Genomic DNA, 10296 nt, shown 5'->3' on the forward strand with positions numbered 1-10296 from the left:
GCAACAGAGGTAATGCTTACCTCCACATTCCTGGTTTTACCTTAACGTTTGGGAAACCGAGTTTCTCTGATTCCATGGCTAGTAACGGGGATTATATGATCTTCTTCACCAGTGGTTCTGTCCCCGAGTGAAGAAAGTGGTGAGGTACTCATTGTAAAGATGGATAGATTGATGAAATGTACAATTTCATCTTTTGCCTTCACTAACCCATGAGCTTTTTATTTGTTTTGCATCTGTAGAAATCTTAAAATCTTCATCTTGAACAGACTCAATGACAGATCTCTATTGTGTGTCTGGCATCAAATTCCAAAGTGTAAACCCCCTTTGAATTCTTCCACCGCAGTCCGCTGTTTGGGAAGTGTTCCTGTTGTGGGAAATGCACTTCCCCGTGTGTCACCTGTTGCTCCCATCATGCGCTCTGACACTGCACTCATTTTCCTTCTGACACTTGCTCACTGTGTTGCTGAGATCATACAGTGACTTGGTGTCGCACAGTGCAGGAAAATGATACAGATCAAGGTTTTTGCATTGTTGCCTTCAATTGTCAGTTTAGCCTTATTTTGGATTTTGAAATTGTCTGTTCTGTACACAAGTGCGTGTCAAAAACATCTGAGCGGAACTTAGGTGTTCCAAATAATAACATTGAGCACTATGCACTCTCCTCCAGTCTGGAAAACAATTCCTCACAGGCAATGTAATAGACAATAGACAGCAGGTGCAGGAGTAGGCCATTCTGCCCTTCGAGCCAGCACCACCATTCATTATGATCATGGCTGAACATCCTCAATCTGTATCCTGTTCCTGCCTTATCCCCATAACCCTTGATTCCACTATCCTTAAGAGCTCTCTCCAATTCTTTATTGAAAGAAAACCTCCTGCTGTCTCGGGTTCTTCATTCCGTTGACTTCAAATCTTCACAGAATTCAACAGACCTTGTTATATATTCATTTCCTCATATTTGTTCAGATCACTGTGTGCATAGCGTGACAATGGGAGTGCACTTGCCCCACAACCCAGGGGCCAGACCATCGTCTTTGAACCGTACTGTGTTATTTATCATTTCACCAACACCAGCGAGAAATATCTGCTGCTCTGCCTAATTTACGCAATTCAATTGTTCATAAGGTCATAGCTTTCGCCACTGCTATGACGAGGTGTCCGAGAGGTTAAGGCGATGGACTGCTAATCCATTGTGCTCTGCACGCGTGGGTTCGAATCCCACTCTCGTCGCTGCCATCAACGGCTTTCAGTTGTGTTGCTTTCAGTTGATCACAGCTGTCCAACTGAAACTCCGATGTTCAGTTTACATGCATTGACGCTATGACAAAATCTCAAAGAATAGTTTGAGCCGATTGACGAAACTGCATTGTAATGTTGGTTGCATTGGGATAATGAATGAAAACTCGGTTTTCTTTTTCAAGTGAAGTTGCTGTGAACGTTTTTTTCGTATGAAAGACATCCAGGAAAATCAAATACCGCGAGCTGCGAAGTGCATGTTTATGCAAAGGGAATCCTCATGAATGTTTTGTCAGATGAAATCTGGAGGAGGTTGAGTAGAAGTAATTCATCCTGGTGAGAAGAGCACAGTGAGACAGCACAAAATAATGGAGATATTTCAAAGGGGCAGGGCGTGGGTGTAGGGGCACTGAGAACTGGCTGTAAATGCGCAGTGGAGAATTGCCGGTGTGGTTCCGTGCATGGGCACAGAGAGACTTGCACATTGGTCTCGCCCTCGCCCCTTACTCTCGCCGTTGATGAATGCTGGACATAAGGCACAGATAAACACAAGATGTGGGAAGCAAACTCCCTCTCGTTGAGCACACACTGGATGCATCACATTGAACTATGAACAACTGGAGAAATCAGCATGTTACCTTTCGGGAGTGAAACTAAACTGTGGATCAATAACCGCAGATTCATGCAACATAAACATGAAAAATGATTTAAAATGTAGGGTGTAGGTTTGATCGCTGAGGTGTACGTTTGATATCCAGACGTTCCATTACTTGGCAAGGTAACATCATCAGCAGTAGTGACCTCCAAGTGAAGTGAAGCTGTTGTCCCCTGCTTTCTATTTTTATCTTTCTCCTCGGTGGGGTTCCTGGGGTTTGTGGTGATGTCATTTCCTGTTCATTTTCTGAGGGCTTGATAGATGGCATCTAGATCTATGTGTTTGTTTATGGCATTGTGGTTGGAGTGTTAGGCCTCTAGGAATTCTCTGGCGTGTCTTTGCTTAGCCTGTCCCAGGATAGATGTGTTGTCCCAGTCGAAATGGTGGTATTTTTAATCCATGTGTAGGGCTACGAGAGAGAGAAGGTCGTGTCTTTTTATGGCTAGCTGGTGTTCGTATATCCTGGTGGCTAACTTTCTTCCTGTTGTCTTACGTCGTGTTTGTGGCAGTCCGTGCATGGAATTTTGTGTATGACATTGGTTTTACCCATGGGTTGTACTGGGTCTTTTAGGTTTGTTAGTTTTTGTTTGAGAGTGTTGGTGGGTTTGAGTGCTACTGGGATTCCGAGGGGTCTTAGTAGTCTGGCTGTCATTTCTGAAACTTCTTTGATGTATGGTAAGGTGGTTAAGGTTTCTGGCTGTGTTTGGTCTGCTTGTCGTGGTTTGTTCTTGAGGAATCTGTGGACTGTTTTTTTGAGTATCTGTTCTTCTCGAATACGTTGTATAGGTGGTTCTCCTCTGTTTTCCGAAGTTCGTCTGTGCTGCAGTGTGTGGTGGCTCGTTGGAATAGTGTTCTGATATAGCTTTGTTTGTGTGTGTTGGGATGGTTGCTGGTGTAGTTAAGTATTTTTTCAGTGTTTGTCGGTTTTCTGTATACGCAGGTTTGTAGTTCTCCGTTGTCCTTTCTTTCTACTGTGACGTTCAGGAATGCGAGTTTGTTGTCGGTTTCTTCCTCCTTGGTGAACCTTATGCCTGTGAGGGTGTTGTTGATGATGTTAAATGTCTTTATTATCTTGTTTCGTTTTGTGATGACAAAGGTGTCATCCACGTAGCGGACCCACATTTTTGGTTTGATTGTTGGTCGGGCTGTTTGTTCGAGTCTTTGCGTTACCGCTTCTGCTATGAATCCTGATAGCGGAGATCCCATGGGTGTACCGTTGGTTTGTTTGTAGACGATGTTGTTGAACGTGAAGTGGGTGGTGAGACACAAGTCCACTAGCTTCATGATGTTTTCCTTGGTAATGTGATTGATGGTGGTTGGTGTGTGTTTGATGGTCTCTTCTAAAAGTGTGGTTAGTGTTTCCTTTGCAAGGTCGATGTTGGTGAAGGTGAACAGTGCTGTAATGTCGAATGAGATCATTGCTTCCTCTTCCTCCACCTTGGTTTTTTTAGTCTTTCCTGGGTGGAGTGGATGGAGCGCTGTGACTCTTCTATGAGGTATTTCAGACTTGCGTGTAGTTCTTTGGCCAGTCTGTAAGTTGGTGCTCCGGGTAATGAGACTATGGGTCTGAGCGGGGCTCCTGGTTTATGGATTTTTGGTAGTCCGATTCGACTTATGCAACACATTGATCCTGGGACAGTCTAAGCAAAGACATGCCAGAGAATTCCGAAAGGCATGGCACTCCAACCACAATGCCATAAACAAACACATAGATCTAAATGCCATCTATCAACCCCGCAGAAACGAACAGGAAATGACATCACCACAAACCCAAGGAACCCCATCCAGGAGAAAGATATAAATAGAAAGCAAGACACAACAGCTTCACTTGGAGGTCGCCACTGATGATGTTACCTAGCCAGGTAATGAAACGTCTGGATATCAAACCGACAGCTCAGCGAGCATACCGACACCATAAACCTCAAACTGAGCGACAAACCTTCACAAACCTTGCGATTTAAAGTGTCTTTATGCGCATATCATTCATAGACTTTTCGTTATAAGACCCGTCTGGTTGAAAGAAGAAGACACCACATTTCAAGATGGATGACAACGTTACCAATTTTGTTTAGAAACTGGGATCTATTTGATCATTTTACACAGTGAACAAGTTCATTTTAAATAATGCAAACCACATTCTCTCATCTGGAATAAAAGTGTGATTTCAATATAAACATTGTCCTTGTTAAGTCGCAGTTACTCTACATGAAAAATAGGATGTAATGTTTATTAAGCATACATCAATTAGCACCATTATTTTACTTCGGATTTACTGCAGTATGCACATGCTAAATAAGGTTTAAGAAAGAATGACTTTTGTAAATAATGATTCGGTGGTGACTAAAAATAATATTAGGTTCTCATGATGCGGGTATTCCACCAATGGCTCCAGTGGTATAAATGTTCAGTGGGCAGTATTTCTATGATGGTATAGATATATTTGAGGTGCCAGGGATGGGAGCTCCCACTTTATCTGGAGCAGCGTCTTTTGACGAGGACCAGGGAGCATTGTGACATCAGGCTGGGAGTTCCAACCACACATGGAGCAGCTTCTATTGACATGGAGCAGTAGGGAGCATTGGGACATCCGAATGCAAGATCTAACCTCATTTGGAGCAGCTTCAGTTGGCATGGAGCAGGAAGCTTTGCAAGATCCATCTGGGAGCTCCACTCTCACCTGGATCAGCTTTTAATGACATGTAACAGCAGGGAGCATTGCGACATCAGAGTGATAGATCCAACCTCAACTGGACTGCTTCTATTGACAGGGAGGAGGGAACATTGGGATATCAGACTGGGAGCTCCAACCTCACAAGGACCAGCGTGTAATGACATGTAGCCGCTGGGCGCATTGGGACATCAGAGTGGTAGGTCTAACCTGAACTACACTACTTCTACTGACATGGAGCAGGGAGCATTGGGACATCAGACTGGGAGCTCCAACTTCAAGTAGAGCCGCTTCTATTGACATGGAGCAGCAAGGAGCATTGGAACGTCAGGTTGGGAGCTCCAACATCACCTGGAACAGCTTGTATTTACATGGAAGAGGAGGGAGGATTGGGACATTAGGCTTCGGGAAAAGATATTCAACTGTTTTAATCTAAAGTAAAATATGTTTCAACACCTCAGATGTTAATTGATTTATGAGGAATCTTTCCCGGAAAAATAATGAATTATTTAGATTGTAAAGACAACTCCTGCAAATATTCAACTCGGGAAAATGTATTGGTACAGAAAGAAAAAGGAGTGATGTTTCATGTCTTTGTCTTTTCTTTTCTGGAAGACTCTGGACTGGATTACATCACCGGAAGGACGTTTTCACTCATTTCCTGCAAGTACGGACAGGTCATTAACGTAATCTTAAACTGAAAATTAATGGGAATATGCGATGTTATGATTAGGCTGGAGTTTACCTCAAATTATGGTGAAAACGTAGCAAAGTCAGTTGCAATTCCCTTAATCAGCAGTGACCTCATTGATTGGCTGATCAGATTGTGAATGGTCGTTTTTTTGAGGACAATTTGAAGTAAATCAATGATGGTGATTATCTTGGTTCTTTGTTCACCTTGTGACTGTTACTGCTGTTTCTTATGTCCTTGTTAACACCACAGCTCAGCAGGGTGTAAAATCTCAGCTGTGCATTCGGCCAGTGGTACAACCATTCGTATAGCTGGCTTCGGATCAGGCGGTTGTGAGTTCAACTTTTACTTTGCGAAAGCGCATTGTGGAGATTCATCACACATTCGACCTAATCATTTTTGTTATGCTGAGGTGGGTAATATTTGAAATTTTCATCTCCACGAACGAAAATTCTTTCACTGTCTTCGACCAGTTAAACATTACCAAAAGCTATCAGAGTAAAACTCACACAGCACCAGATTGTATCGAACAGGCATATTTGGAAGCACCAGTGTTCCATGCACTGCTTCTTCAACAGGTGTTTGACAACTGTTGGAATCTAAAATGGCTTTGTCTGATTATTAAATGTATCCACCCCCAGTCCAACACCAACACCTCCACGTCATGGATACCGTCGACACCACGAACGGTCGGTTAAAGTCCAGATGATCTTCCAAAAGATGGCGCATATTAACACACACACCAAGTTTCTGCAGAATAACACCCACCTGATGAAGGAGCGGCTCTCCGGAAGTTAGTGTTTCCAAATAAACCTGCTGGACTCTGCCCTGATATTGTGAAATTTTTAACTTTGTCTACCCAACTCAAACACTGTCACTTCCATATCATAGACACCATCAGTCATGTCCCACGTTGTCGGAGAAGGCAATCCTGGAATAGCCCAATACATTGCTCATAGGTACGTTTCGTTTTCAGAAACCAACGCACTCAATCGCTGCAGCTCCTGTATATGAAAAGACAAAAAAGAAATAGCTGAGACTCAGTTTTGACAATATTTTGAAACTCTTTGGGAGGTGGAATCAGAGGAGAATGAAGGATTAACTGTCCGACTGTGCAGAGAGAGGGAAGGCACTTTTCCCTTATTTGAAGAGCTCGGGTATTGACTGATCTAACAAGAAGTCCTGATTTTCTGAACAGTAATGAAACCCAGGCCTCTCAGTTAAAGCGGTGAATACGAACTACTAGACCACCAGGGATGAGGGCAGAAGCAGTTGCACCGTTTCTTCATAACACAGTTTTTGGAATTATGTCACTGCAGATATGTTTCCCCTCAAAAATGATTGAATTATGGAGTGTTTACAGCACAGAACTGGGTCCCTTCATCTCGTTTCCCAGCGCTTGGTCTGTAACCTTGTAGGCCCTGACGTTTCACCTGAATGCTAATTTCTCTGGAAAGTTTTAATCTCTTAAAACACAATAAGTGGGATTAAAGTTTGAGATGGGAACTGAACCCCATTTTTACCCATAGACTGAAGCACGCAGACACATTTCCCCAAGTGTGACACTGGCCTTGGGAGAAAACAAGCAGAAAGTAAGATTTCACCACTTGTCTGATGTTGTCCCATTTCAGAGTTCAACACCAATGTCTGGTTACAGCAAAGAAAGGAAGCATTCAGCCCCTCCCGTCCCAGTGTTCCTTGCGCAGTTTCCCCATTACTCTGTAGTTTATACTGCCTCACCTCGTTCTTTCTGCCAAACTTGATCACTGCTCACGCCCGCTATTTCCTGTCCTGACGAACGGTTTGCCTCAAGTTCTTGGAATGAAAAACAGGAATGGCCTATTTCAAGCACTTTTCTAGTTTACAAGGACAGTGTTATCACCACTGAGCAAGCACATTGCTAGCTCAGAGAGAAGGTCTCATCCTTTAGAAACTGAAATGCAAAGATGATTGGATAGCCTCAGTATTGTAAACCAACCAAGAAGACCGGAATAGGGCCAAGGAGATCACGCACAGAAGGATGGGAGAATAGAATGGCGAATCTCATGGTGTCCAGGGTGATGTTAACAGAAATATTCCCTGGTAGTATACTGATGAGGATTCAGTGATTTCTCTGTCATGGCTTGTTAAAGGTTAACGTTTACAGTAATCAACATGAAATACTGCCTGATATTTCGAAGCAGAATGATGTTGTGCAGCAGACAGAGTCGTTTCCCTGCATGACCTAATAAGAGAGCTCAGAAGAGTCAGGAGCAGACATGAGAGCCAGGAGGAAACATTAGAAGTTGTTGGCGGATACGATCAGGGTTAACCCTAAGGCTTTCCATAGGTATGTCAGGAATAAAAGAATGACGAGAGTTAAAGTAGGGCCAATCAATAATAATAGTGGGAAGTTGTGTGTGGAGTCAGAGGAGACATGGGAAACACTAAATAAATATTTTTCGACAGTGTTCAGTATATAAAATGAAAATGTTGGCGAGGAAGATACCGAGATACTTACATCTCGACTCGAAGAGATTGAGGTTCACAAGGAAGAGATATTAGAAATACTGCAGAGTGTGAAAATAGACAAGTCCTCTGGGCCAGATAGGATCTATCCTAGAATCCTCTGGGAAGCAAATGAAGAGATTGCCGAGCCTGTGCCATTGATCTAGAAATCATCATATTCTACAGGAATAGTGCCTGAGGACTGGAGGATTGCAAATGTGGTTCCCTTGTTAAAGAAGTGTAGTAGAGACAACCCTGGTAATTACAGACCAGTGAATCTCACTTCAGTTGTTCGTAAAGCATTGGAAAAGATTATAAGAGATAAGATTTATAATCATCTAGAAAAGAATAATCTGGTCAGGGACAGTCAGCACGGTTTTGTAAAGAGTAGGTCGTGCCTAACGAATCTTATGAGTTTTTTGACAAAGTGACCAAACAGGTGGATGGGAGGAAGCAGGTTGATGTTCTGTATATGGATTTCAGCAAGGAGTTCGATAAGGTTCCCACAGTAGGCTATTATACAAAATGCGGAGGAATGGGATTGTGGGAGACAAAGCAGTTTGAATCAGTAATTGGCTCTCTCAAAGAAAACAGAGTGTTGTAGTTGATGCAACATGTTCATCTTGGTGTCCAGTTACTAGCGGCGTTCCGCAAGGTTCGATGTTGGGTCCACTGCTATTCGTCATTTTTATAAATAACCTGGCTTACAAGAGTGTGTTAGTAAATTTGCGGACAACACTATGGTCGGTGGAGTTGTGGATAGTGACGAAGGATGTAGTAGGTTGCAGAGAGACATAGATAGGATGCAGAGCTGGGCTGAGAGGTGGCAAATGGAGTTTAATGTGGACAAGTGTGCGGTGATACACTTTGGACTGAGTAATCGGAATGTAAAGTACTGGGCTAATGGTAAGATTCTTGGGAGTGCAGATGAGCAGGTAGATCTCGGTGTCCATGTACACAGATCCCTGAAAGTTGCCACCCAGATTGACAGGGTTGTCAAGAAGGAAAACAGTGTTTTGGCCTTTATTAATAGAGGGATTGAGTTCTGGAATCAGAAGGTTATGCTGCAGCTGCACAAAGATCTGGTACGGCCACATTTGAAGTATTATCAACAGCTCTGGTCACCGCATTATAAGAAGGATGTTGACGCTTTGGAAAGGGTGCAGAGGGGATTTTCAAGCATGTTGCCTGGTATGGAACGAATGTATTACGAGGAAAGACTGAGGGCCTTGAGGCTGTCCTCGTTGGAGAGAAGACTGAGAGGTGACTTAATAGAGACATACAAGATAATCAGAGGTTTAGATAGGGTGGATAGGGAGAGTCTTTTTCCAAGTATGGGGATGGCAAACACGAGGGTCACAACTTTAAAGTGAGGGGAGAAAGGTATAAGACAGGTGTCAGGGGTAGTTTCTTTACTCAGAGAGTAGTTAGGGCATGGAATGCTTTGCCTGTAACAGTGGTAGATTCGCCAAGATTAAATGCATTTAAGTCGTCATTGGAGAGGCATCTGGACGTACATGGAATAGTGTAGATGGGATGGGCTTTAGATTAGTATGACAGGGCGGCGCAACATCGAGGGCCGAAGGGTCTGTACTGCGCTGTAGTGTTCTATGTTCTATATGCTACAATTCCACATCAGCAATTTCATCGGCAATTGCCTGACGTTCAATCAGGTAAAAACAATGACTGCAGATGCTGAAAAACAAATACTGGATTAGTGGTGCTGGAAGAGCACAGCAGTTCAGGCAGCATCCAACGAGCAGCGAAATCGACGTTTCGGGCAAAAGCCCTTCATCAGCAATAAAGGCAGTGAGCCTGAAGCATGGTGAGATAAGCTAGAGGAGAGTGGGGGTGGGGAGAGAGTAGCATAGAGTACAATGGGTGAGTGGGGAGGAGATGAAGGTGATAGGTCAAGGAGGAGAGGGTGAAGTGGATAGGTGGAAAAGAGGATAGGCAGGTCGGACAAGTCAAGGAGACAGTAACTGAGCTGGAAGTATGAAATTAGGATGAGGTGGGGGAAGGGGAAATGAGGAAACTGGTGAAGTCCACATTGATGCCCTGGGGTTGAAGTGTTTCGAGGTGGAAGATGAGGCGTTCTTCCTCGAGGCGTCTGGTGGTGAGGGAGCGGCGGTGAAGGAGGCTCAGGACCTCCATGTCCTCGGCAGAGTGGGAGGGGGAGTTGAAATGTTGGGCCACGGGGCGGTTTGGTTGATTGGTGCGGGTGTCTCGGAGATGTTCCCTAAAGCGCTCTGCTAGGAGGCGCCCGTTCAATCAGTTTAAAACAAGAACGGAGGGGGCGTCTGGAAAACGGAAGGGGAATAGTGGTTTGTGAGAGTTAACTACATGCCTCGTGGAGCCAGGTTCAATGTAGACACTGAATATCGGTTTTCCTGTTTACCTTGGTATACTGATCACTACAGATCAATGACCCAATATTGTCTGCCCTTTGTGTGTTGTTCTTTGTACATTTCACCTCGGTTCAGTGCTCCGGGGGACCACGCTTTTTTAAATTTGGCACGTTTTACTCAGGTCGGGTTTGCAGCTTCATATTAAGGCCAA

At 43.9% G+C, this 10296-nt stretch overlaps 1 non-coding gene across 1 annotated transcript; it reads left to right on the forward strand.

Moving 5' to 3' along the window:
• Positions 1 to 1148: 1148 nt before the first annotated feature.
• trnas-gcu (transfer RNA serine (anticodon GCU)) lies at positions 1149 to 1230 on the forward strand. The gene has a single exon. It is a non-coding gene; the product is annotated as a tRNA-Ser (tRNA).
• Positions 1231 to 10296: the final 9066 nt, after the last annotated feature.

Source organism: Chiloscyllium punctatum, chromosome 23 (assembly GCF_047496795.1).
Source record: "Chiloscyllium punctatum isolate Juve2018m chromosome 23, sChiPun1.3, whole genome shotgun sequence".
Taxonomy (NCBI): domain Eukaryota; kingdom Metazoa; phylum Chordata; class Chondrichthyes; order Orectolobiformes; family Hemiscylliidae; genus Chiloscyllium; species Chiloscyllium punctatum.